Source organism: Lactuca saligna, chromosome 7 (genome assembly GCF_052625555.1).
Source record: "Lactuca saligna cultivar CGN05327 chromosome 7, ASM5262555v1, whole genome shotgun sequence".
Classification (NCBI taxonomy): domain Eukaryota; kingdom Viridiplantae; phylum Streptophyta; class Magnoliopsida; order Asterales; family Asteraceae; genus Lactuca; species Lactuca saligna.
This window is the reverse complement of record NC_136423.1, coordinates 53,025,091-53,049,655: the sequence shown is the minus strand read 5'-3', so window position 1 is coordinate 53,049,655 and position 24,565 is coordinate 53,025,091. Positions and strand designations below refer to the sequence as shown.

At 34.0% G+C, this 24,565-nt stretch overlaps 1 non-coding gene across 1 annotated transcript; it reads right to left on the bottom strand.

Moving 5' to 3' along the window:
* Positions 1–21,684: 21,684 nt before the first annotated feature.
* On the bottom strand, positions 21,685–21,791 carry LOC145007713 (small nucleolar RNA R71). Its single transcript, XR_013663084.1, has one exon. It is a non-coding gene; the product is annotated as a small nucleolar RNA R71 (small nucleolar RNA).
* Between the last annotated feature and the right edge of the window lie 2,774 nt (positions 21,792–24,565).

The window sequence follows — 24,565 nt, the reverse complement described above, 5'->3', positions numbered from 1 at the left end:
TCATGCCATCGTGAATGGCTCGGGTGCAGTTGTTGGTGCATGCTCAATCACTTGTGGCTTATGCTGATGGTTTCCATTAGAATTTCCTAATCCGTTGTGAGTTCTCACCATTTCGATCTATACACTCTAGCAGATGTTCAGTGTACAACAATGAGAATTAAGATAGGGAAATCTTTATTTGCAATAGACGTATAAATCTCCTTATCACTCCGAAAAGTTATATGTCATTTCTAATATCGTAATTAAACGTTTAGAAGTCTGAACACATAAAATTTCCAGATCCGGCCGCCAACAGACCATAGATCTGATCAAATAATGACATCATAAAGCATCACAAATCATTTAGCACATAAAGCAATTTAGGTGTACTACCTAAAATATATTAAACACACTCCTCACAATCATCACTTACCATTCTAAGTTTAAGTCTAGAAATAAATCCTTACTCCTAGTTCTCTTAAACTAATGCTCTGATACCAACTATGACATCCCCAAATTCACGGTCATTTTGAAAATTTTATTTATGCTTATTTTAAAATTAGAGTATCCTTTTTGAAGAATAATATTGCGGAATTTGTTCCCAAAAAAAAGGATAACGATACTATCAAAGCATTTCCAAAGAAATATATTTTATTTAAATTAAAACATTGGGATGTCATCGTCAATACAGAAACATAAGCGTAAACAGACATTACATTTATTTATACTAATGATCTTGTTGGCTTGAGGCTGGAGAAAAGCAGTTTATGGGCCACAAGATAGTGCATCAGGCTGCTGAAAAGCTAAAGGTGATTAGAGAAAGGATGTTAGCAGCTCAGGATCATGAAAAGAGAGCTATGCTGACAAGAAAAGACAACCGAGTACATTCGAAGTTAGAGATTTGGTTTTGCTCAAGGTCTTACCGTGGAATGGACTTATATGATTCGGAAAGAGAGGAAAGTTGAGTCCAAGGTGTATTGGACCATTCAAAGTTCTTTAGAGGATTGGGAACCAAGCTTACAAGCTAGAGTTTCCAGAGAACTAGATGGTATTCATAACACTTTCCATGTGTGTTACTTGAGGAAGTTTAGGGGAGAAGTTTTCAATATAATTCCAATTTCATAGTTAAGGATGGAAGAAAAAAAGAGGTTAATCAAAGAGCCTAAGGCAATTGTTGACCGCAAGACTAAGAAGTTGCAAAACAAGATGGTCAACTTAGTGCTTGTACGATGGAAACATACGAATGGGCCGAACCTCACCTGGGAAATAGAGAGTGACATGATGAGTTGCTATCCACATCTGTTTGCTGATGTATGATTCAGGGGCGGAATCATCCTAAGGAGGAGAGAAATGTAACGCACGTGTTTCTAGGCTAAACATTAGTTTAATGGTGTAATAGTTAGGGTCAACAATTATAACCTACTTTGAAGTAATAAAGAGGGATTATTTTAATATTATGTGAATTATGTGATTTTATGTGCATATAATTAGTTATAAGATATAATAAATTAAGAATAAAAATAAGCATCAAAAATAAAATAATAACAAGACCCAATATCTATGAATAAAGTTTTAGTGGTCGTGACAAGGATTCCGAGGAAATAAAGAACGTCGAAATCCAAGTTATAAGGAAGAAGTTATGACCTATCAAAGTTTCACGATAACACCGACACAACACCCAGAATCGTAACAAGTGAGTTTACGATAAAATACTTTTTAGACTTAGTAATCTAAAATAAAGTTTAAAGTACATCTCCACCTACGCGTGGATATAAAGAACGTCAAAAACGGAGTTCATATGCAAAAGTTATTACCTTCCAAAGATGTAGCAGTCTAAGAGCATGACACGTGGTAGAAACCCTAATCAGTCATGCGCCATGACGTGGGCATAAAATTTACGAAGTGATTGTGAGCTAGGACACTTCTCAAGGCTAGAATGTAGATGGCAATTCTACGGTAGTGATGTTTTAAGATTCCACAATGTGGACATAAAGGTCACGACATGAAGTCAGAATTTTGACACCTTCCGAAGCTAGGACCCAAATGGCAAGTCTACGAGGTGATGCAGCTATGTTTCACGGCGTGGACTTATAAGGCCACGACGTGGACATGTTTTGGGCAACCTATAAATAACAAGTTCGATCCTTACTCTCTTTACACCAAATTCTTACCTCTCTCTCTCTCTCTCTCTCTCTCTCTCTCTCTCTCGTTTGTTGAATGCATTCCGCATCCCGAGCCTGATGATCACGAACTACTGATCGTTTCTAGTTAGATTCTATCAACTCACACTGCTAAGGTGAGTACATAGTTACTTTCATCTTACACACACACATACACACACCCACCCACACACACACACACACACATATATATATATATATATATATATATATATATATATATATATAAAATGTATTTTATATAAATTACGTGCTATATGTGCATATTATCTATTTACCTGATATCTATGCTGGATGAATGTTTGCATGTTTTAAATTATTTAAATTGTATATGTATTTTATATCTACAAATATGTTGGGGGTAAACCATGGGTAGATGAAATAGTTGGTATGTGATGAAATAAAATAAGGAGAGGCCTCGATGTTGTCAATGATCCAGTCATCTAGCAGAGTATAAATGATGATCACGGATTATTCTAGACAGTCTAGTGGAACACTGGTAGGCTCGTAACCTGTAAGTGTTTATTTGAACTACGTGCTCACAAGGTGTACTTCATCCCCTCATGGTTGCCTTATTTGACATAAATTGCTTTGGAATCCCCTGAGCAGTGTTGTCCATCCCGATGAAAATCCTTAGGCTAGGTCCCTTATAATAGATGCTTTAGGGACGTAAAGTGATGATAACTGGAACGGATAGTTGGGTTGATTGATTTGATGAAATTAATAAATTTAATTATTGTGGGGTGAAAACCTTATGTGCTCACCAGACTTCCAAGCCTGATCCACTCAGTTTTCTCGTATACAAGTAGTGGCAAGAGAGCACATGAGTGATAATCTGATGAGAGATCAATAAGTTATAGATGTGATAACTCAAATAAAAAATGTATAAATATATATAGTTTTACTATATTATTAAAAATAATATGATGGATAATTAATTAGGAGTAATTGAATTTAATTAAGAAAAATAATGAGGCTTCATCATAAAATATGTCACCTTCAATAGAAGAATTAAATCCGAGCAAAGAAGAGGGTCTAATCGGTTACAAGTTTAGGAATTATATGGAGCTCGATAAATCGAGCGAAGTATCCACAAGAATATTGAAAATCAACTGGCCTATTAACTCTTTATAACGCGCTCTATTTTTTTTTGAATGGAAGGAGAAATCGCTAGAATAAGATTGTGAAGTTTTTTTTCGAAGTTCTAGCAAATCACGGTATGATACTTTGATTTAAGTTCAAATTGGTTATTTCAAATATCTTAAGAATATGTGTTTCATGGTTTGGATTGATTCTATGACTCTAATTCGGTCAAAAAAAAAAATGAGAACGATATTGAGTTTTTTATTTAAAATTAAGAGTTTAAAGTAGTATTATAAGGATTTATTCTAAAACTGGTTGACGATTTATGTTAGTAAGAAATGGAGACAATTATTGGGGAAGTTTTTAGATTTATCTCATGTTTTCTTTTAAGTAAATTGGAAGCCGTAAATAATAGCAGAAACAAAAAAATGTTCGGGTTAAGAAGAGGAGATTCATGGGTCGTTTTTTGACGGGTTGAAAATAAAATTAAAAAAGTGGAAACAGTCACAATAACACTCCGTTCTCGAGTTCAACTTAACGAGAAAAAAGAAAGGAAATGAGTGGAAATGAGAAGAAAATAAAAGAAATTGGTGTTCCCGAGTTTCTTTAAAGGAGGGAAGTGAAATGAAATGGAGGGAAATGAGATGATCATTTTCCTTCCTAACTTTCCTTCCGATTTGGAAGGATTTGAAAAGAAAGAAAAAAATGATTCATTTTCATTTTACTTCTCTCTTATTCGGAAACATAAAAGAAAATTTTATTTTCCTTTCCTCTTTTTTTTCTCTCTTGACTTCTTTGCTCTTCTCTTCTTTTCTTTTGTTAAACTCGTTAAGGACACGTAAAAGTTGATAGGTGGTCAATTTTGCTTACAGCAAAATGGAAGGCTCGATTATTTTTTTTTAATTTTTTTTATGAATAGAAGGCGAAATTTATAGAATGGTCCCTATAGTTTTGGTAACTTGTTTTTTTTTTTTTTTTTTTTTTTTTTTTTTTTTTTTTTTTTAAATTGAAAATATATGACATCTTTTTCTTCTTTATAATTTAAACCATAATTATAGATTTAGTCCCTGCACTTTGGGTCACATGCTGATATTTTTTTTCAAATAATTAAATTCAAAACTTATCAGTTTGCATTTCAGTCCCTACATTTTCTATTAGCTTAAATTTCAATCCATTTTGAATATTATTTTCTTCCATTTAACATATTTTTCTTAAGCATTGATAATTAAAATATTAATTGGCCGAATGAGACATAAAAGTAGTTAAATTAAACACCATGAACAAATAAAATTGTGTTTTATAGAATCATCGTCTTAGAAAAACATGTCCCTCAAATGTAGGGTACAAATAACGTGATAAGATTCAGTTAAGACCTAACGACGAGTTTGCCAAGGTGAGTTTTTTTTTTTTTCGTGTTCTATGGTTACTCGCACATAAATGTTTGTCATGTATTTATTATCTGGTTTCTATTTATTTATTGACAGTATGTTTTTGATAAGTATTGTTGCGTACAAATATTATTTTGGATTTATTATCTATTGTGTGAGTTTTTTTATTGATGTTTAGTGGGAACGGGTGAATGCTTAATCGCCGTAAGCATGACGGATGTGTGTGATCGGCGGGGATAGGAATTGAGATTTATACTAATTTCCTTGGATATTTAAAATGCTTGAGTACAATGAATGATGAGTTGTCTCAAGGAGAAGGGAAATGAATCTTTGGTTCTTTCTGTGGATAATTAATCGTTCCCCTAAATTATGACATCGGGTGATATGTTTATTGTATGGTTTAATCAAACTTTTTGATAAAACCTTTTGTTTTTTAAGTGATGGACATGTATGTACTTAATCAAACTTTTTGATAAAACCTTTTGTTTTTTTTAACAAAACGATCTTTTTTGACTATAAAATTAAAGATATCACATAATAAAATGTTTTTCAGGTTGTTGAAGAGAAAGAAGAATAGGTGGCATGATTGTACTTAGTACTTACATATATGTAATGTTTTTAAACTTTTGCTTTCGCTTGACTCTATAATATGTTTTTATGATGTTTAAACTTAATGGATAATTATGTTTTTTTATTAAAAAAAAAATTAAAATTAATTTTTAGTTTTTAAATTTATCTCCAAGTTATCCACAATGTCCACATCATCGGCTAAGCAAATTATAACACTTCTACCCACATAGTCACATACATTGAGTTGTTTTAAGTACACATGTATGTGAGGATATACTTGCTATCTATGCCCACCCCTGATATATGTTATATAAAGAAATATATTCTTACAATACTTTATATATTTGTAAAGATTATTACAGAGAAACGGAGGTTCTGCACACAAAATGTTTGTGGTAAACACCATAGTTCATTGTAGTGAATATCTTGCCTTTTTATCAATTTATAAAACGAATATTCAATATTTTTAAATAAATTTAACATGACACGAGTTATCTTAAGTTTCAACCGGTTAAACGGACCACCCATAAACTATTATATATGTTGCTTCTTAAATAAAATGCATTTGCACATGTGTAAAATAACATTTTCTGAGAGATTTAGGAAACATGTCAAATGCTATGGTGTAATTGTCCATTTATTATTCCTTTTAAAGACCATTAATTAAAGGTGTAATTGCCCATTTATAATTTCTTCTAAAAAACATGTAAGGTGGCAAACTGATTGGTTATAATTATGTAACGTGTTGAAATGGATTTTTTTTTTTTTTTTGTATGAATTATCAAGTTGGCCATAAACATATTGATTAGTCTAAAATGGTTTGCAAGGGGCCGAAGGTGTTGCGCCCCCTATTTCCTATATTAATTCACATAAATGGTAAAACCCACCCTATTACTTATCTTTTTTAATTAGACATTTTGCTATTAAACGTATTTAGTAGCCACAGTCACAAAGACAGATTAAAAACACCTCAGTTAATTACACGATTAATTGGGAGCTGCTTTTTAATTTTAAATCCTTGAAATTTGTTATTTTTAGGCTCATAAAATTCTTGTGAAGACCATAATCAATTAATCACATTGCATACAAACATTTATCGTTTGAGCGTTTCATTTTTTTAAATTTTTTTTTCTATTTGAACCGAACGTAGGTAGCAAAATTCGATATTTCACTTTAATATTACGTATTATGTTATGCCCGTTTAACTGATAGGGATGGAAGCCTTAGGTATACTAAAATTTTGGCTCAGCCTATGATGGTTTGTATTTTATTAATAAGTATTCTGTTATGTATAAGTAGAAAAATCATATCTGTAACATTGTATTTTGAACAAATTTATATAATAAATTTCTTGCATTAAAGATACAAGACAACTTTAAATTGATTTTATCTATTTTCTTCTTAATTAAATTATCTAGTTTTGTTCTTTTTGATCAGTTTCAAAATAAAATTTAAGTAAATAATTGAATAAACTATTGGATATACAAATCTCTTAAACCTATGTCGAGTTAAACTAGGAAATAAGCTCATCAAGTACTTTATGGTCAAAGAAAAGCACAATTCGACTCGACACTTTTGATGTGAAAGTTCATCTAATCCTAAGCTCAACTCCATAGATTTGGTAGTTCAAGATGCTGCATATGCCGTCATGCGGCTGCAACATAAATTATTGGACAACTTTAAAAATATAACACTTTTGTAAATAACTAAATATAGTATTCAATTGATATAAAAATGAAGAATATGATTAGACTAATTAAAATTATACTAAATTACAAAAATCGTCCCTGTGGTATGATGTAATAGACACATACCGTCTAACTTCAAAAAACTAGACAAACTCGTTCCTTATGTTTTGTCGATATTATAGAAATTGTCCTTCCAATACACGGCGTCACAAAAATGTCGTTAAATTTCTATAAATGACATTTGTACCCTTTCTATTTTTCTTTTATCTTTTTTATATTATGTGATTAATCCCTAAATTATATGGACCATTTATGTAACTTTGCCCTAACATTCATTTAAATGAGAGTGTAAACGAAGATGGTGGTGGTGTTTTTCTAATTCACAAATACAAAATCGATATTCTTTTGGTCTACGTCTCCTAAAATCGATCATACATTATATTCCTTTCAATCTCCATTTCATATACTAGAATATGTTAGTGTTTCTATACATCAAATACATTTTTAACTAGGTAGCATAAACAATCGAACTATGCTATATGTAAGTGGACATGCAATCTATGGATCTATGACTTCATACTAATTACAACTACCATAGGAATCCATAAATACAAAAGAGTCACATACCTTTCTTGTAACCAAAGACCTTCGTGCTTGAGCTCTCGTATGTGCTACATTGTTTGGATGAAAAGGACCCAAACCAAAATCTCTCTATTGGTTCACACCCAATAAAATCAGAATAGTAGAATAAAAAACAACTAGGATGACTAGATCTCATACTAAACGCTCTCCCTGTCAAAAGATTATGGGAACCAAACGCAACCTCTGCAATAATTGCAAGCCGTGAACATCCACATTAAGATTATATGATCATGTATACCCAATATAATTATCACCTTTTATTTAGAATGTGTTAGTGATTCATTGGTATAATTAGACCGTATAATTGTTCCATGCTATAGCACCTTATTATGTTTGTTTTGTTATCGTGTATTGTATCTTCCTCCTTGTTTCTCTTTATTCTGTGTTCTCTTATGTTATCGTGTATTGTATCTAGTATGAACTGACTCTCTAAACTATACCCATTATAGTTTACTAGTATTCTACTTGAACTGTTATTGAAAATACTCATTTTACTACCAAGTTATGCTTGTACTTTAAAAACGGAGTTTTGTTAAACTATAAAGCAACATAATTGTAAAACAGTTTTTGAAATGTTTTGACCACTTATAGAAGACATAAGCAACATTTTGAACAATGTTTATAACAAATAATTACACAATTATCATTGTGGTCACCTTGTATCCCCCTTAAAAGTATTTAAAACAGTTAAAAGATTCATTACGGGGTATGAACTTACCTGATGTAGGTGATTCAAACGGGTATGTGTATAAGGATGAGAAGTTCCACGAATGAAGTCCCGAGACACAACAAGTCCTAAGTAACATATAATGACACATATTGGCATGAATATAGTGTTTATATACAACAATATGAAAGGAAACACCTTTCGGGACTAGGAAACACTTTGACCAAGTGTTCGAATCACATGTGATTCAACAAAGGAAGGTAGATGGAACTCACATGAGTTTACTACCATGAGTTTATGGCCCAAGGGAGTTTACAGCCGTAAACGCATGGTCATTCATGTATAAGTGCAAGTTTGAAGGCTTGGGAATTTTTAGGGACTTTAGCTCTACACTAGGATGAGAAAGGCCACCTTCATTGAGACTTTTGATGAGTTTACGACCCAAAGGAGTTTACAACCGTAAAATCATGGTCATTTTTGTTTATGAGATTAGTTTAAGGTCCTACAATCATCAAGGAAGGGTTCTGGGTCACAAACCTTTCATCTAGGAGGGTTGATGGCCAAAATACCACCCTTACATTGAGTTTACGGCCAAGGAAGATATTGGGCCGTAAAATCATGATGTTCTTGGGGAAAATGTGTGTTTCAAGTCTCTAAGAATGATTCCTAACTGGATATGAAGTATAGGGAAGAGCACTTACGATCTAGAAGCTTGAAAAGGTTGATATTGGCCAAGAACACTAGTATGTGTTATTGGTGAAACTTGAAGATCTAAACAAACATGATTTTCATGGATGAAATCAATGTATGAAGCTAGTTAATATGATGTATCAAATAATCAAGGGATAGAACACTTACACTATTGAAGATTTAAGGTGGAATTTGGATGATAGTTAAGAGAGAATGAGGGAAAATCGGCCAAGGAAAAGAAAGAATGGAAGAAATGGACAAGATATATATATATATATATATATATATATATATATATATATAGAGAGAGAGAGAGAGAGAGAGAGAGAGAGAGAGGTGAGTTTACGGCCCCCTTGAGTTTACAGCCGTAAACTCTTGGTAACTTGGCCGTAAACTCCCCTTGATGGAGTTTAAGGTTTGCATGCTACACTGTAGTCCTAGTAGGTACTTCCTAACACTTATTCCTTAAGTGTATTAGGCTCAAAACTCCTTAGAATGACCTTTAACCGGGCTAGAACTCCGTACTAATGAGTTTGGCATTCAGTTGGGTTGATTGACTGTGTCTTCAAAGCAAAAAAAAAAAAAAATCGGGTTGTCACAAATTAAACTCTTGATGATGGTTTATCACACAAGGTTCACACATTAACTTACTTATTTCCTAGTTAACCCTATTTTCACATTCGCTATTCCTAGGCATATAATCTTGATGGTCATCAAGATCATAATAGGCAAGCAATCAAGCAGATGTTCATACAACTCGATATACTTAATAATTAACAGAAAATAATTGTCATTAACACATAAGGATCTTTTAACAAGCTTAACAAGATAAATTAAAAATGTATAAAACAATCCAATATAGCAATTAATCCACAAATCAAGGTTTTATCTAGTCATAAACTCAAAGAAAATGGTTTTGACACCAACATCAGAAAGTAAAAACATAGTAGTATCACAGTGGAATGCTAAACATGATCACGATAACAAACCACATCATTACCGATACGAATCCGCTCTCTAATCCTTCATATCTTCGCTCCTGTTAGCTTAACGGCCTTTTGGCCGCCTTCTAGACCCTCAAAACGGCTTACCTGAAGTTACTTGTCGACTAAAATAGGTTAGAAATTGAAATATCATAGACGACGAAAATGGTGAAATGATATGGGGTATTTATAGTTGAAGGGAGATGGAATTAATATGGAATATTAGAGTTGGATTGGAATAAGGAAACTAATGGTGACTTAGGGATTAAGCAAATAATATAAAAAAAAAAAGGTAAGTGGTGCTTGGGGAATAAGTAACTTGGAGGGAATTTCTGTCCAACTTTTATGCTTCATCTTCAAGGCCGATTTTGGATACGATAAATGCGGAATTAACAAAAAGGCCCTCTCACATAAGTCGTAGGAAATTTCGTCTATTTTTCGAAACATTTTTAGTCTAGTCAATTGGACTTATGAGTCATTAGATATACCCAAAACACTGAAGAGGGTCAATCTACCAACAATATCCTTTTTGAATCTTTTCAGCTCCATTCTCTTTCATTTGCATTCCAACTCCATTTCAACTGTAATTGAATATTTCAAAGTATATTAAGTATATTTTATTTCTAAATAACATAAAAACATACTATAAAATAATAAGAAAACATCATAAACATATGAATAAAATAGACGTTATCAGTTGTTTTGAAAAGTTTCAATTTTATGAAATTTTTGGGATGTTACAAGAATGGAAAAACATACATGTAACATCTCCAAAATTCAAGACCAAAAATTTCGTTTTTAATTAAGTTATTATAAAACCAACAGTATAAAACATTCATAATAACATCACATGTCAAGACCAAAGTGCCAGTAATCAAAACATGTTATCATAAAATAATATCAAAGTGTAATGCCAAAGATCTCATGTGCGGAAAATCATAGTGTGATGCGCTATAATCGAGCCGGCTCCTTTCCGTTGAAATGAAGTACCTGAAACCAAACTGAGAACCGTAAGGATGAAGCTTAGTGAGTTCCTCAAATACCACATACCATACATATCAACATATTGCCTAGCATATCTGAGTGCTGACCTACCCTTTCGGTCTCTTTCAACCGGATACTGTCTAGCATATAAATATATACTCGCATACTGTCATACATAACCATGAGCCATACATATATCATAATCAGTAAAGGTGCTATGTGCCAAACATAGTCTTGATATTATGCCACGGGCTGCCACATGGTCTTTCTTGCCAAGCCGAGGGCCACCCCTCAGTCTCAAGATAAGTTCCAAGAGCCACCTCCTGGTCTTCCATGCAAGCATCACAAAGACAATTGGCATACATACTATTCTACTTAGCTAATCAACATATAGTGTGCCAGGAGCCACCTCCTGATCTTTCATACATAATAGCATATAGTATGCCAGGAGCCACCTACTGGTCTTTCATACATATTGCCTAGGGCTAACCCCCGAGTCTTCCTACCATATATAATAACATATCGTATGCCAGGAGCCGCCTCCTGGTCTTTCATGCATAATTCCTAGGGCTAATTCCCGGGTCTTTCTATCATACATAGACTAAATGGGTCGACATTGGTGCCTTAGACCCATACAAACAGTGAGGAGATTCACCTCACACTGCTGAAGTCCCGCGAATAAAGTTGTTGCTGCTAGCTGACAGATTCCCGAAACTGTCAACATCAAAATAACAACCAATTAATAATTGGGTTCCATCAGTTTTCCATAAGTCCACACTTGGGGTAAAAGACTGCTTTACCCCTATCTTAGCTTGATTCAAGCCCAAGGTAGGGATGTAAACGGGACCAAACGGGAGCGAAAATAGCTGCCCCTGCTCCCGCTCCCGAAATCAGTTGGTGCCCCCGCACTCGGTCCCGCCCCCGGCTCCCCCGTTTACATCGCTCCCGGTCCCACCCCCGGTTACCTCCATCGCTCCCGGTCCCGCCCCCATTCCCCCGGTTCCCCCAGTTTATAGGCTTAAAATTCGATTTTTTTGCTAAACAACTACTTTGGTTTAGGCTAAAAAGACTATTTTTAACTTTAAAAGCTTAGAACCTATCTTTTAGAAACTAAAAAAAATAAAAATCCAACATTACGAATCCAACATTACAAAATGATAATTCTAGCAATCTTATAAATATAAAATACAACAAATCCAATATTACAAATATAAAATACTTACGTGTCCAAAATTATATGATCAAATCATTACAGCTTCAATATCCATTAATTGGAAGCGGGAGTACGGGACGGAAGTATTTTATATTTGTATTTTATATTAAATATATATATATATATATATATATATATATATATATATATATATATATATATATATATATATATATATATATATTTACATATCCAATATGTATTTTAGGTTAGGTTTTACATAAATATACAACCAAGCCCCCCGCAGGAGTACGGGACGGAAATACCAACTCCCAATCCCGGTCCCGAAAATAAGCGGGGTTTAATTTTGTCCCCGCTCCCAGTTTTTTTAAAAATTTAGTCCCGTACAGGATCGGGGTCCCACGGGGGTTTTTGACATCCCTAGCCCAAGGCTCAATCCAAAGGCCCAACCATTTAGTCACTCCAACATTCAACATTATAATGGCCCAATATCACATAATCATAAAGGCTTAAACTATGGCCCATCTATTGCCTAATTTTCAAATTGGGCCCAACTCCTCATATGGCCCTTACCTCAAAGCCCATTAATTATTCTAGTCCATTTTCTGGATCTTGGATGGCCTATTAATAACCTAATCATCAAGGTCCAATAGAAAGGCCCAACAATAAACCCAAGTGAAATTAGGGTTTCACATAAAATGACAATTAGGGTTAAGTGTTTCTCACTTAACCCATTAAGGACTTAATCCATTAAGTCCATCACTCTTCTAAATAAATCATATGGCGTGATTGGGTGTTTTTATACACAATTCCATTCTAATGGCCCAAATATGGGCCCCGGTAATTCTAAGGCCCAAAAATCCAAAATTAAGGTTTTCTAAACCCTAATTTAGGTTTCCAACCCCCTCTTAGCCCAATAGACCCAATAGTTAGGTCTTATGATCAATTAGGGTTCATTAGGCCCATTAATCACATGTTTGAGCTTTTAGGTCAATTAGGGGTTCATTGGGCTCATTAGGGTTTATTAGGCCTAATAGGGTTTAGTCCCCTTATCCAAACATCCTAATGAATCAAACACAACAAGCACACCGCCACCCAAGACAGCGGCTGGTGGCGGCAGCCACCACCTCACGGTGGTGGTTAGGGTTTCCCTTTTTCATTATTCTGATATGATTGCAATACAAAATTTGAAAATAAACACACACACACACACACACTTGGTGGCACATGGTGGCAACCACCACCTCATGGTAGTGGTGGTGGTGGTGGCTGTTCTTCGAGAATTTCGGCTAAACAACACCTTAACACCACTTAACTGCAATAAACACACACACACACACAGTCACCCTAGTGGTGGCCGGTGGTGGCAATGACATTAGATGGCGGCAACAGCAGCAGCTAATGGAGGTGTGACGACTACAGCCACCATGACCGGCTGTCATGGTGGTTCTTCAAAACTTCACTCGACAGAGAGCCCATACGCATGCAAATCCACATCGCAATCACTGAGAAGCATTACAACCCGTAAACACAACAACAACATATGTATACTCAAGCACATAACATCCGGCGGCCTCCCAAGTGGTTGACGGCGTCGGAGTATAGCAAAAATGGTGGCCAACGGGCCGCGACAGCCAAAACCGACACACCCGACATCGAACCGTCGAACAAAACGAAGGAAAAAAAGAATTGCGGTGTAGCTAGCTTACCGAGTGTCTCCGACGGCTCACGACCCACACACAATGACCCAATTCCAACTCCAATTCAACGACTCATCGGCTGCCCACGACGTCTCCGACAGCAGTGTTACATTTTGATGGCTGAGTAGCGGCTTGGCTACCTTGTCTGATTGGAAAACGAACGAGGAAATAGTGCAGTTGGAAGTGTCATGCAATGCGGCGGCTGATATCCTAGGTTTAGGGTTTAAGATGCGCGAGGGGGAAGTCACGAGTGTTACCCCGTGTTCCATTTGAAACCTTGAAGCATTATTACAAGACTGGCCCCTGACCCTATAAATCTTTCAACTTTAATAAAAAATGTACCATTTAGCCCCCAGCTTCCAAAAATCTTTACAAATTAAATCAAGAATTTATCCTTTAGCCCTTGCTTCCATAATCCCTTCCATATTAAGTCCTAATAATTACCAATCAGTCCCTGTCATCATGAATATTTACAAACCACTCTGAAACATACACTTTTAACACCCAACTTCTAAATTATGCCAGTTAACTCCTTGAAATCAACACATTGCTATATAATTATTGATTTTAAGGCTATTATACATTCATTAATTTGTTTATTTATTTATTTATTTAATAAACGTGGTGTTACAATACAATTATTAATTTACTCCTAAAACTACTTCTTAATTTTACATATTTTCAGATGAGATTTAAGCCATCATCAATCCAAAAGCTTTGTTGTCCATAACATAATAGATATAAGACATTTAGTAACACAATGATAAAAAAAAAATTATTAACATTTTTGTGACACTTAGGAAGATGGTGGATTAAAGACTAACAATAATAATAACAGGTGGTGAGACAATTTCTTGATTAAAGATAGTCCTGTTAAAATAATCTTGCTTTATTTAAAGAGAAATGCTTGGAGGGATTCTAGTGAAGCTCTATTGAAAAGAGGTGTTCAACTCTCGACGAATAATTGTCATTTCTGTGACATTGTTGAAGAATCAATGGAAAATGTTCTACTCAGGTGCTCTTTCACAAATTCGATGCTTAAATGGATTCTAAAATGCTACGACATCCTGATAAAGCAGTTCACAAGCATTGGGGAGATTTTTGATTTTGCTGCAAGTTGGGGAAACTGTCCAAAAAAATGCAAATTGCTATCCGCTATAATTTATGGTTCCCTCTGGTGTATATGGAAGACGAGAAATGATAACGTCCATGACAAGGTGCTTCAATCCCATCCATGGTTGCACAGAGCATAGTTTTAGTGGTGTATTATTGGCATAACATATAAGGGGAAATATAATAATTGTAAATGGACCAATTGGTGTTGCTACCCTTTTTTATGTTGTGATCCGTAGTTGTAAACCTTATCTCGCCCTCGGCTAGCTCCTTCTTGATCGATGGGCTTTTATATATATATATATATATATATATATATATATATATATATATATATATATATATATATATATATATATATATATATATATATATATATATATATATATATATATATTCACTGAATATATACTAAATTTTTTTGAATACCATATCCAACATTTCTCCCTATTAAAATATGAGAAAATTCGAGATATAACAAAGAAAAGGGTTGGTTTAAAGAAAATAACCAAGAAAAAAATGATTTCGGAAAATGTCCAAAGGATCCGTAGAGCACCCTCTGCGGATCTCTCTACAGCTCTGCGGATCACTCTATAGCTCTGTGGAATGTGAGTTTTTTTATTTTTTTTTTCGTTCATTTTTGTTTATTAATATTAATATTTTATTTTTTTAAAATACACTAATACCTTATGTAATTATTATGTAAAAAAATTAACAAAAAAATGTTAAAAATAATGAAATGTCCAAAGGATCCGCAGAGCACACTCTGCGGATCCATTAAAGGCTTTGCAGATCCTCTACAATTCTGCGGAATCTTTATTTTTTTTATTTTTAATTTTTTTTCGTTTTTTTGCGTTCATTTTCATTTATTAATATATTTTTTTTAAATACACTAATACCTTATGTTATTATGTAAAAAATTTGACAAAAAAATGTTAAAAATAATGAACTTAGGATCCGCAGAGCACCATATGCGGATCCATTAAAGGCTATGTAGATCTTCTACAACTTTGCGGAATCTTTGTTTTTTGATTTTTTTTTTCGTTTTTCGTTTTTCGTTTTTTTTTTTTTGCATTCATTTTTGTTTAATAATATATTTTTTTAAATATACTAATACCTTATGTGATTATGTAAAAAATTTGGCAAAAAAATGTTAAAAATAATGAATTTATGTTTAATATTAGCCCATAGAATTGTTTGAGAATCTGGAGAACTGTTATCAACAGATCATTGTACATACTTATGTTCTTCTTGTAATCACATCTACGAATTAGTGTACACCTATGCATAAGGGAATACACATAATTGTTTATACACTGGATTAGTGTACACCTATGCATAAGGGAATACACATAATTGTTTATACACTGATCCGTAGAGATGTACACTGATCCGTAGAGATGTATATTTTTCTCTACCGGGGTGAGTTGATACAATATTTAACCGGTATGACAATTTATACACTAATCCGCAGAGGTGTAGACTAATCCGCTGGTAATAGTTTTGTGGATTCCCAAACAGTTCTGTGGACTGATATTAAACATAAGTTTATTATTTTTAACCTTTTTTGTCAATTTTTTTTTACATAATCACATAAGGTATTAGTGTATTTTAAAAAAAATAATATTAATAAACGCAAAAAAAAATTAAAAAACTCAAAAAACAAAGATTTTGCAGAGCTGTAGAGGATCCGCAGAGTCTTTAATGGATATGCAGAAGGTGCTCTGTGGATCATAAATTCATTATTTTTAACCTTTTTTGTCAATTTTTTTAAATAATCACATAAAGTATTAGTGTATTTAAAAAAAATAATATTAATAAACGAAAATGAACACACAAAAAAAAAAAAAAAAAACGAAAAAAGATTAAAAAAATCAAAAAACAAAGATTCCGCAGAGCTGTAGAAGACCCTCAGAGCCTTTAATGGATCCGTAGAGGGTGCTCTACGGATCCTTTAGATATTTTATTATTTTTAACATTTTTTGTCAAATTTTTTATATAATAATCACTTAAGGTATTAGTGTATTTAACAAAAATTAAAAAATTAATATTAATAAACGAAAATGAATGCAAAAAAAAAAAAAAAAAAAAAAAAAAAAAAAACAAAAAAACAAAAAAACGAAAAAATAAAATAAAATAAAAAAACCCACATTCCGCAGAGCTGTAGAGGGATCTGAGCTGTAGAGAAATCCGCAGAGAGTGCTCTGCGGATCCTTTTGTCATTTTCCGAAATCCTTTTTTTCATGGTTATTTTCTATAAACCAATCCTTTTTTTTTTGTTATATCCCGAATTTTCTCTTAAAATATTTGGTGTAAACTAATTTCTGATTTTATGTAAAACAAATTTATAATAAAGGTTATTGTACCACTATTTATCAAAGCGAAAAGAATTAATGATGTAGGGTTGTAGACTTGTAGGTGTTTTAGATGTTCAATTTCTTTGGCTCGTCGACTCTTTACTCGGTTTCTCCATTCATATATAATGATAGTTTTCCATGGGTTTCTTAAGCAATTTTATTTGTATTGTTATCCTTGTAATAACGACATTACCTAGATCTAATTTGTTTGGTTTTGTTTTCTTGTTAGTGGCTGTTCACAACTAAAACCGTAAAGAAACAGGACAAACTTAGTTCGCTTTATATATAATAACAGATTGTAAGTTCCACACACCATCTTATTCACTTTCTTGTCGAGTGGCTTTGCACAAAGTGATAAAGCGAATAAGAGCATCATGGCAACAGAAGCTGCCGGATATGGGATGTTTCAAAGAGTATATGGAGGTTGCATATCCACAGACGACATGGGTGTTCGAAGAAGGCCCTACCATCACAACTGCAGTTGCGCTATTCATACATCGGGTGGTGGTCATTGCTCTCATCTCGCTAAAGTGTCTTACCCAATTAGGAGGTGTTGGAGTGAAGGTTCCATGGTGGCTATAAAGTCCATGGCTTCTCCGGACTCCTCGCCCTGTTGTTCTTCTTCACCGATGGTGGCTGCTTCCGTCACCATCAAGGATTCCCAACCAGCGAGCTTGCCAATCACAGTTGCAAATGATTCATGACTTATACTTTAGTTTATATTTATTTTTCTATTTCCTTTATATGTGGTGATTGATTCAATGGGTGTCGTAAATCTTTGTATATGTGAATAAATCAAACCCTAGTATTTCCTTTTTGGTTTAAGAGATGGGTTTAGTGAATATTAATATTAATCATTTAACTTTTTTTAAATGTTTATTTTGGTCACTAACTATATTTTGTTTAAGCTATCATTGGTTATTAAACTTGTTTATTATTATTTTTTAATCATTATAACCGGTGAGGCTGGAGGGAGTGGTGCCACCGAAACCGCACTCCCTCCTATGCCACGTAGACGCCAACTCAGATTTGTTTTTATTTCATCAACTAGAAACCGCAATGAGGAAGTGGGAAAAAGGTTAGGAGAGAGAAAGAAAAAAGAAAAGAAAGAAGATAATTGGTTGTGAGGAGAAAGAGAGTGCAACTAAAGAGGAGAAAAGAGAAAAAGGAGTGCGGCCATGGACTACCGCACTGCGGCCAAAACCGCAGAGAACCGCGGCCTGGGGGCGGTGTGCGCGGCTGAGGTGGCACAAACCGCGGCCCCAAACCGCAGCCACAACCTTTAGCCTGATAATCGGTGTATAACATCGAACGACATTGTCAGAGTTATTATTAGTCATTGAATTTTTCTTGGTGTTTTACATTAATCATTATACTTTTTTAAGTAACTATTAATCGTTGAACTTTTTTTTCTTTTTCTTTTTTTTTAGTAATTCTATTTTTTTATTATCATTTACAAAAAAAAATTTAAAAACTACAACTTTTTTTTTTCTTTTCTCTACACCTAAACATGTTACATCTATTATTTTTGAACAACTTATACAAATAATACTTGTGATTTCGGATAACATTCACATTTAGTACTTAAATTTTTTAACTCGAACAGTCCTAATGGCTTTAAAAAATACTATATTCTCATTATTCATTCCATCATTCCTGTCATCGGTAGAAACGCACCCAATCACCATGGAAAAATTAGTTTCATTTTGGGTGACCCCATACAAAGTCTTCATGTCAGGTGGTCCAAAAAGGATAAAATCTCGGTACATGTGAATCAATTGAAACACGAACAAATCTATATCTTCTTCCAGGAGCTCGAATCAGTGGACTCGATCCTCCTTCAACACACAACGATTATGTTTTTGTATGAAACAATTGAAAACATGAACAAGTTGGACCAAATAGAATGTGGGAAAGAGGTATGATGGTTGCCTTAGTTAGTGATTAATATCGAATATTTCCTTTGAAGTATAAAAATCCAAAATAAATATAAGGAAAGAATCAAGATGATGTTAACGTTCTAGACATCAAAATGATAACAAAATGTAGAGGATGGAGTAGGCCAAAGTGAAACTAATCATCGACGTCGATTAGACACATGTATCATAAGTCACAGGGATCTTACATATAATTCATTCTAAAATAATTAGAAAAGGAAAAGATAATAGGTATTTTTCTATTTATATACGACAATAATAAAGTAGAGTGACTAAAATGAAAGTTTTAAACAAGTCCAGTGACTAATAGTAGATTAAACAAAGTATAATGTTTTGAATAAAACACTTAGAAAAGTTCCATGATTAATTATCACCTTAATGAAAGTGTTCTACGTTATAAGCCGACTATCACCGGTTATAGCGACTAAAACGAAAAAATAAACAAGTTCAATGATCAATGGTAACCGAAACAAAGTATAATGATTAAAATAAAACACTAAGAAGAATTCATTGACTAAAAATGACCTAAACCCTTCTATAAATTAGGATTTTGCCCGCCGCGCATTGCAACAATACTAATCCGTTTTGTAAGTTGAATTTTTCATTTATAAAAGTTGGTACTGTTGCATTCGTTGGTAGATAAATATACAAGGTCAGTACCACTGACAAACTCCATCATATATCATCCGGTGAAAAAGTATGCAAAATTCATACATACGAAACGTATATAAAAGTAAGAGTAAATTACTAAAATCGTCCCTGTGGTTTGGTTAAAATTGCATATTTGGTCGCTAATTTTTATTTTGCACTTGGATCGTCCCTGTAGTTTGATTTTGTTGCATTTTTCATCCCTATGGTTTGGTCAAAATTGCATGTGTGGTTCCTAATTTTATGTATGTAAGGGACGAAAAACCCAACAAAATCAAACCACATGGACAAAAAATGCAACAAAATCAAACCACAAGAACGATTCGAGTGCAAAAGAAAAATTAGGGTCCAAATGTGCAATTTTAATCAAACCATAGGGACGATTTCAGTAATTTACTCTACAAGTAAGCACAAAAATATAAACAAACTGAAATTTACAAGAACACATATATAAAAATGAGTAACATTTAAAAAAAAACAACCAGAAGTTAAAATAATAATAAAAAAACGTAGTATATATGACACAACTCATATGTAAGCGAACATAAAAATAAGCACAAAAACTCATATGTAAGAATACATATATAAAAATGAGTAACATTTAAAAAAAAAAACAACCAGAAGTTAAAATAATAATAAAAAAACGTAGTATATATGACACAACTCATATGTAAGCGAACATAAAAATAAGCACAAAAACATTAAAAAAATTATGTCCAAACGTAAACAAAGTCGAGCTTATATCGACATGTACATAAAAAAAATCAAGTAATCTTTTAAAAAAAAAGAAATAATGAATGGAATTTCTACGAAAATAAACATAAAAGTTTATAAAATGGAAGTAGTGAATGTGATATTTACAAAGTTAAAAGTAGAGCAGGTAAAAGTGATATTTTAAAAAGTAAAAATGTGAAAATGTCATTTCTCAAAGTAGAGGGGTGGTAAGTGTGGTTGGTGTAGTATCGAATAGATTCTATTAGAATGAAATCATGGTGTAATTTTGATATTGAATGAGCACAAAATGTAAATAATATTTGGATTTGATAAGAGAGTAAGAATCTCAGTTATAATTGTTGAATTTAAGAACCTCTCAAAAAGATATTCTCTCTCTCTCTCTCTCTCTATATATATATATATATATATATATATATATATATATATATATATATATATATATATATATATATATATATATATATATATATATATAACTATCCTTATATACGATACATCAGAAAGTCAGTTAGGAAATGACTAATGAGGTCACGACACCTAAGCTAGTTAGCTAGGAGATGACCAATGAAGTCCCAACACCTAAGCTAGAGACAACCCTTCAAGAATTTAAAAATGGTTTTTGGGAAGAAAAAGAACAAGAAGGCAGGAGAGACTAGCAGTCAAAAGAGCAAAGTAAGCAAGTTAGAGAATATTGAAGATAATCTAAAAGGGGCCGAATTCGAATACGACTCTGAATCTGAATACGAAGAAGAAAACGACTTTGAAGGTGAACTAGCTAACCTCATGGCTAACATCGATGAAGTTCCCATGGGAGAATGGAAGAAAATAATACGTGACGATACCAGACTGGGACTTGTGCAACCCGCAATTCTTGCAACTGCCACCTTTGAGCTTAAAGTTCACATACTTGCTCAACTAAAGGAGATCCCCTTCTACGGTAAAGATCACGAAGATGCTTATAAACACTTAGAAGAGGTCAACGATGTAGCTGATTATTTTAATGTTCCAAATGTGTCTCGTGAGACCTAGCTGCTTCGTATGCTTCCAGTTACATTCAAAGGTGCTTCAAAGGATTGGCTCAAATCATTACCTCCAGGATCTATCATTACATGGGCTAAAATGAAGGAAGAGTTCATTGATCAATTTTGTCCCCCTCAAAGATAGCCAAATTGAAGAAAGTCATTGCCAATTTTGAACAACAAGCTAGAGAATCCTTATATGAGGCATGGGAAAGATACAAGGGCTTACTAAGGAATTACCTACATCACGATCTTAATAGCCAACAAGAAGTATCTATTTTTTTATGATGGAGTAAATGTGATTACAAGGCAGCTTCTTGACTCGCAAGGATCGCTCACAAAGAAGCCACCCCCGATGAAAAAGGAATTAATTGAGGAATTCTCTAAACACTCTAGAGAATATCATAACCCAAGGAATGAAGTAAGTCGGGGTGGTGAACACTGTTAACGATAGCATGGTGGCAATGATCGCTAAACTAGAGAGTTTAGATCGGAGGATGACTAAGATGGATCAAACAATCCATGCTATTCGTGTTGGATGTGAGAATTGTAATGGATCTCATCTTACTAAAGATTGTGATTTGGATGAGAATGGAAACAAGAAAGCTCAAGTATTTTATTCAAGTGGCGGTAGATTTGATGATATTTGGAGTAACGGGTTAACAAGAAAGCTAAAAAAAAAAACACCTAACGGGAGGCAACCCGTTACTAGAGTTTGCTTTCTTTTACCTTTTTCTTTAGTTTTAAATTTTTTTTTCGTTTTTTAGGATTAATCTATTTTCATCTTCTTATTTGTCCAAAATGACTACTTGAGGGCAAGCATGGTCTGAGTGTGGGGTGGGTTGGATATATTTTTAAAAAGGAATAAAAAATTATATCAAATTTATAAAAAAATCTATATCAATTTTTTCAAAACTAACGAGTTAACTCGAAAGTCGGAATCTCAAAATCGCGAGTAGACTCGCTGAGTCCGTTTGTTTTTACTGAAAAAAAATATATAATTTTTACATATCTGTAAAATTAGGGCTTTTTACCCTAATTGGTAACCAATTCTCATTCAGCCAACCGACACTCGACGTGCGCTCTCACATTCTCTCTCTCTCTCTCTCTCTCTCTCTCTCTCAAGCATGAAATGTACTAAATTTCTTCTCAATTTTTGTTAAAGCTTCGATTTTTAGGAGGTTAGAAGTGTTAACTAGGTAGAAAACCCGTTTTTAAAGTTTTAGAATTTCTAGGGCTTTGATTTTGACCTAATTAGAATGCTATGGATGAATTTTCTTATACTACTATGATCTAAATACATCCTTGGATAAACCCTTGCAATCAATTTTGATTTTTATGGATGAAATTTGACAGACTTGCGCAATTTGTATGACTTGTGGAGTCAGTCTACGAACTCGACGAGTCATGTCTGAAGCAGTCCAGATTTTATGTTCTAATTGTTCTGTTCGTTTCTGGTTGTTTGTGTTACTTATTTATGCAGGAACATGTTTTCACAGGGTCAAAGCTCAAGAGGAAGCCAAGGGGATTTCCCTTGGTTGAATTTTCCACAAATCGAGTCCAAATCTACGATGACTAAGTGGAAGAAGAAGCTTGTAGAAATCCGGAAAAAGGAGATTTGTGTCCCCAATGCGGTTGATTGGGAATGGCTGGGGAGAGTTCGTTACAAAGAGGAGTTGGCTCCTTATTTAGTTAAGACCTTTGTGCATAATGGGGTGTCCATCACGTGTGGTGGATGGAGTCGCATCTTTCGTATCCAGGAGTCGGTCTATCAAGAGTTGTGCTTGGAATTTTTCTCCACATTACATTTCCGGGGTGGGGACGATTACTATAACCCTGAGAATATTACTTTTTGTCTTGGGGCAAGATTTGCCATTGTTCTATGGTGGAATTTGCTTGGAGGTTGGGAATGTATGACCTACAGTTGATCCACACGGCTGCATTTGGTCCTTTTTGGAGCATTGCCAAAAAGTATTCCCGGATGGTGTCACAAGCACAAGTTGGTTGAGCACTATTGTCAACAAGGTTTACATTCCCAAATCGGCTCAAGAGGGGAGCATACGATAACCGACGCACTGCCTTATTTCAAACACCATTAACCAAAGAAAAGATGATGACAAGGTTTCTAACCTTGATGTTTTTTATCTTTGGAGCATCATTACACCCAACACCTTTTGCAAGATTCCACGGTGCGTGGCTTCATATTTAGATGAAGGGGTGGTCAAGGACCGCAAAACTTCAAAAATTAATGGTGGCATGTTTGTGACACATTTAGCCCACTCTTATGAGTTGATGACTCGTGGCGCTTGGAACTTAATGAAAATGGTTCTGAACCCTCCCTTTAATCCTATTCTTTTTCGAAGGGCTAGAATTATTGAGGATTACGGAGGGGGACATTATGCTATTCCACATGATGATGCTATGATCGGAACTGAGGAGCTAGGTAGGAGAGTAAGGAAAAGACGCGGGCAAGCACCTCCCGATCCACCAGTTATTTCGGTGGAAGATGAAATACCCCCGCAATGATTTAATGTTGAAGGAAGACAATATCAAGATGATTTGGGAAGGGGCGTGAATTTTTCCAATCGGTCCTTTATCCAAATGTTTAACCACTTCGACATCCAACATGTGGAGGATGAACGCATGACAAAGCGGAGCCAGTGGGAGCGGGGCAATGCATGATGATAATGATGAGGAAGAAGATGAAGATTGACTTGTTTTTATTTGTGTTTTGTGTTGAACAATTTGTTTTTTAGTTGTTTGTTGGAACTTCTAGTAATTAGGATTTTAATTTCTCATGGGTTGTTTAGTGTCTTTTCAAAATATGGAAAATGGTTGCCTGCAAAGAGTCTCGAGAGTAATAGGAGTTTCGAGTCTAGGAAGAAAAGAGAATGAAGTCCAAGTATCGAGTCCGGTCATGAGGAGCATTCAAATGAGTTTATTTACTAAAGAAAAATATTAGATTTAATATAATTCTGAAGTGTTTAGGAATTATCAAAAAGACTTGGAGCAGAAAACAGAAAATTTT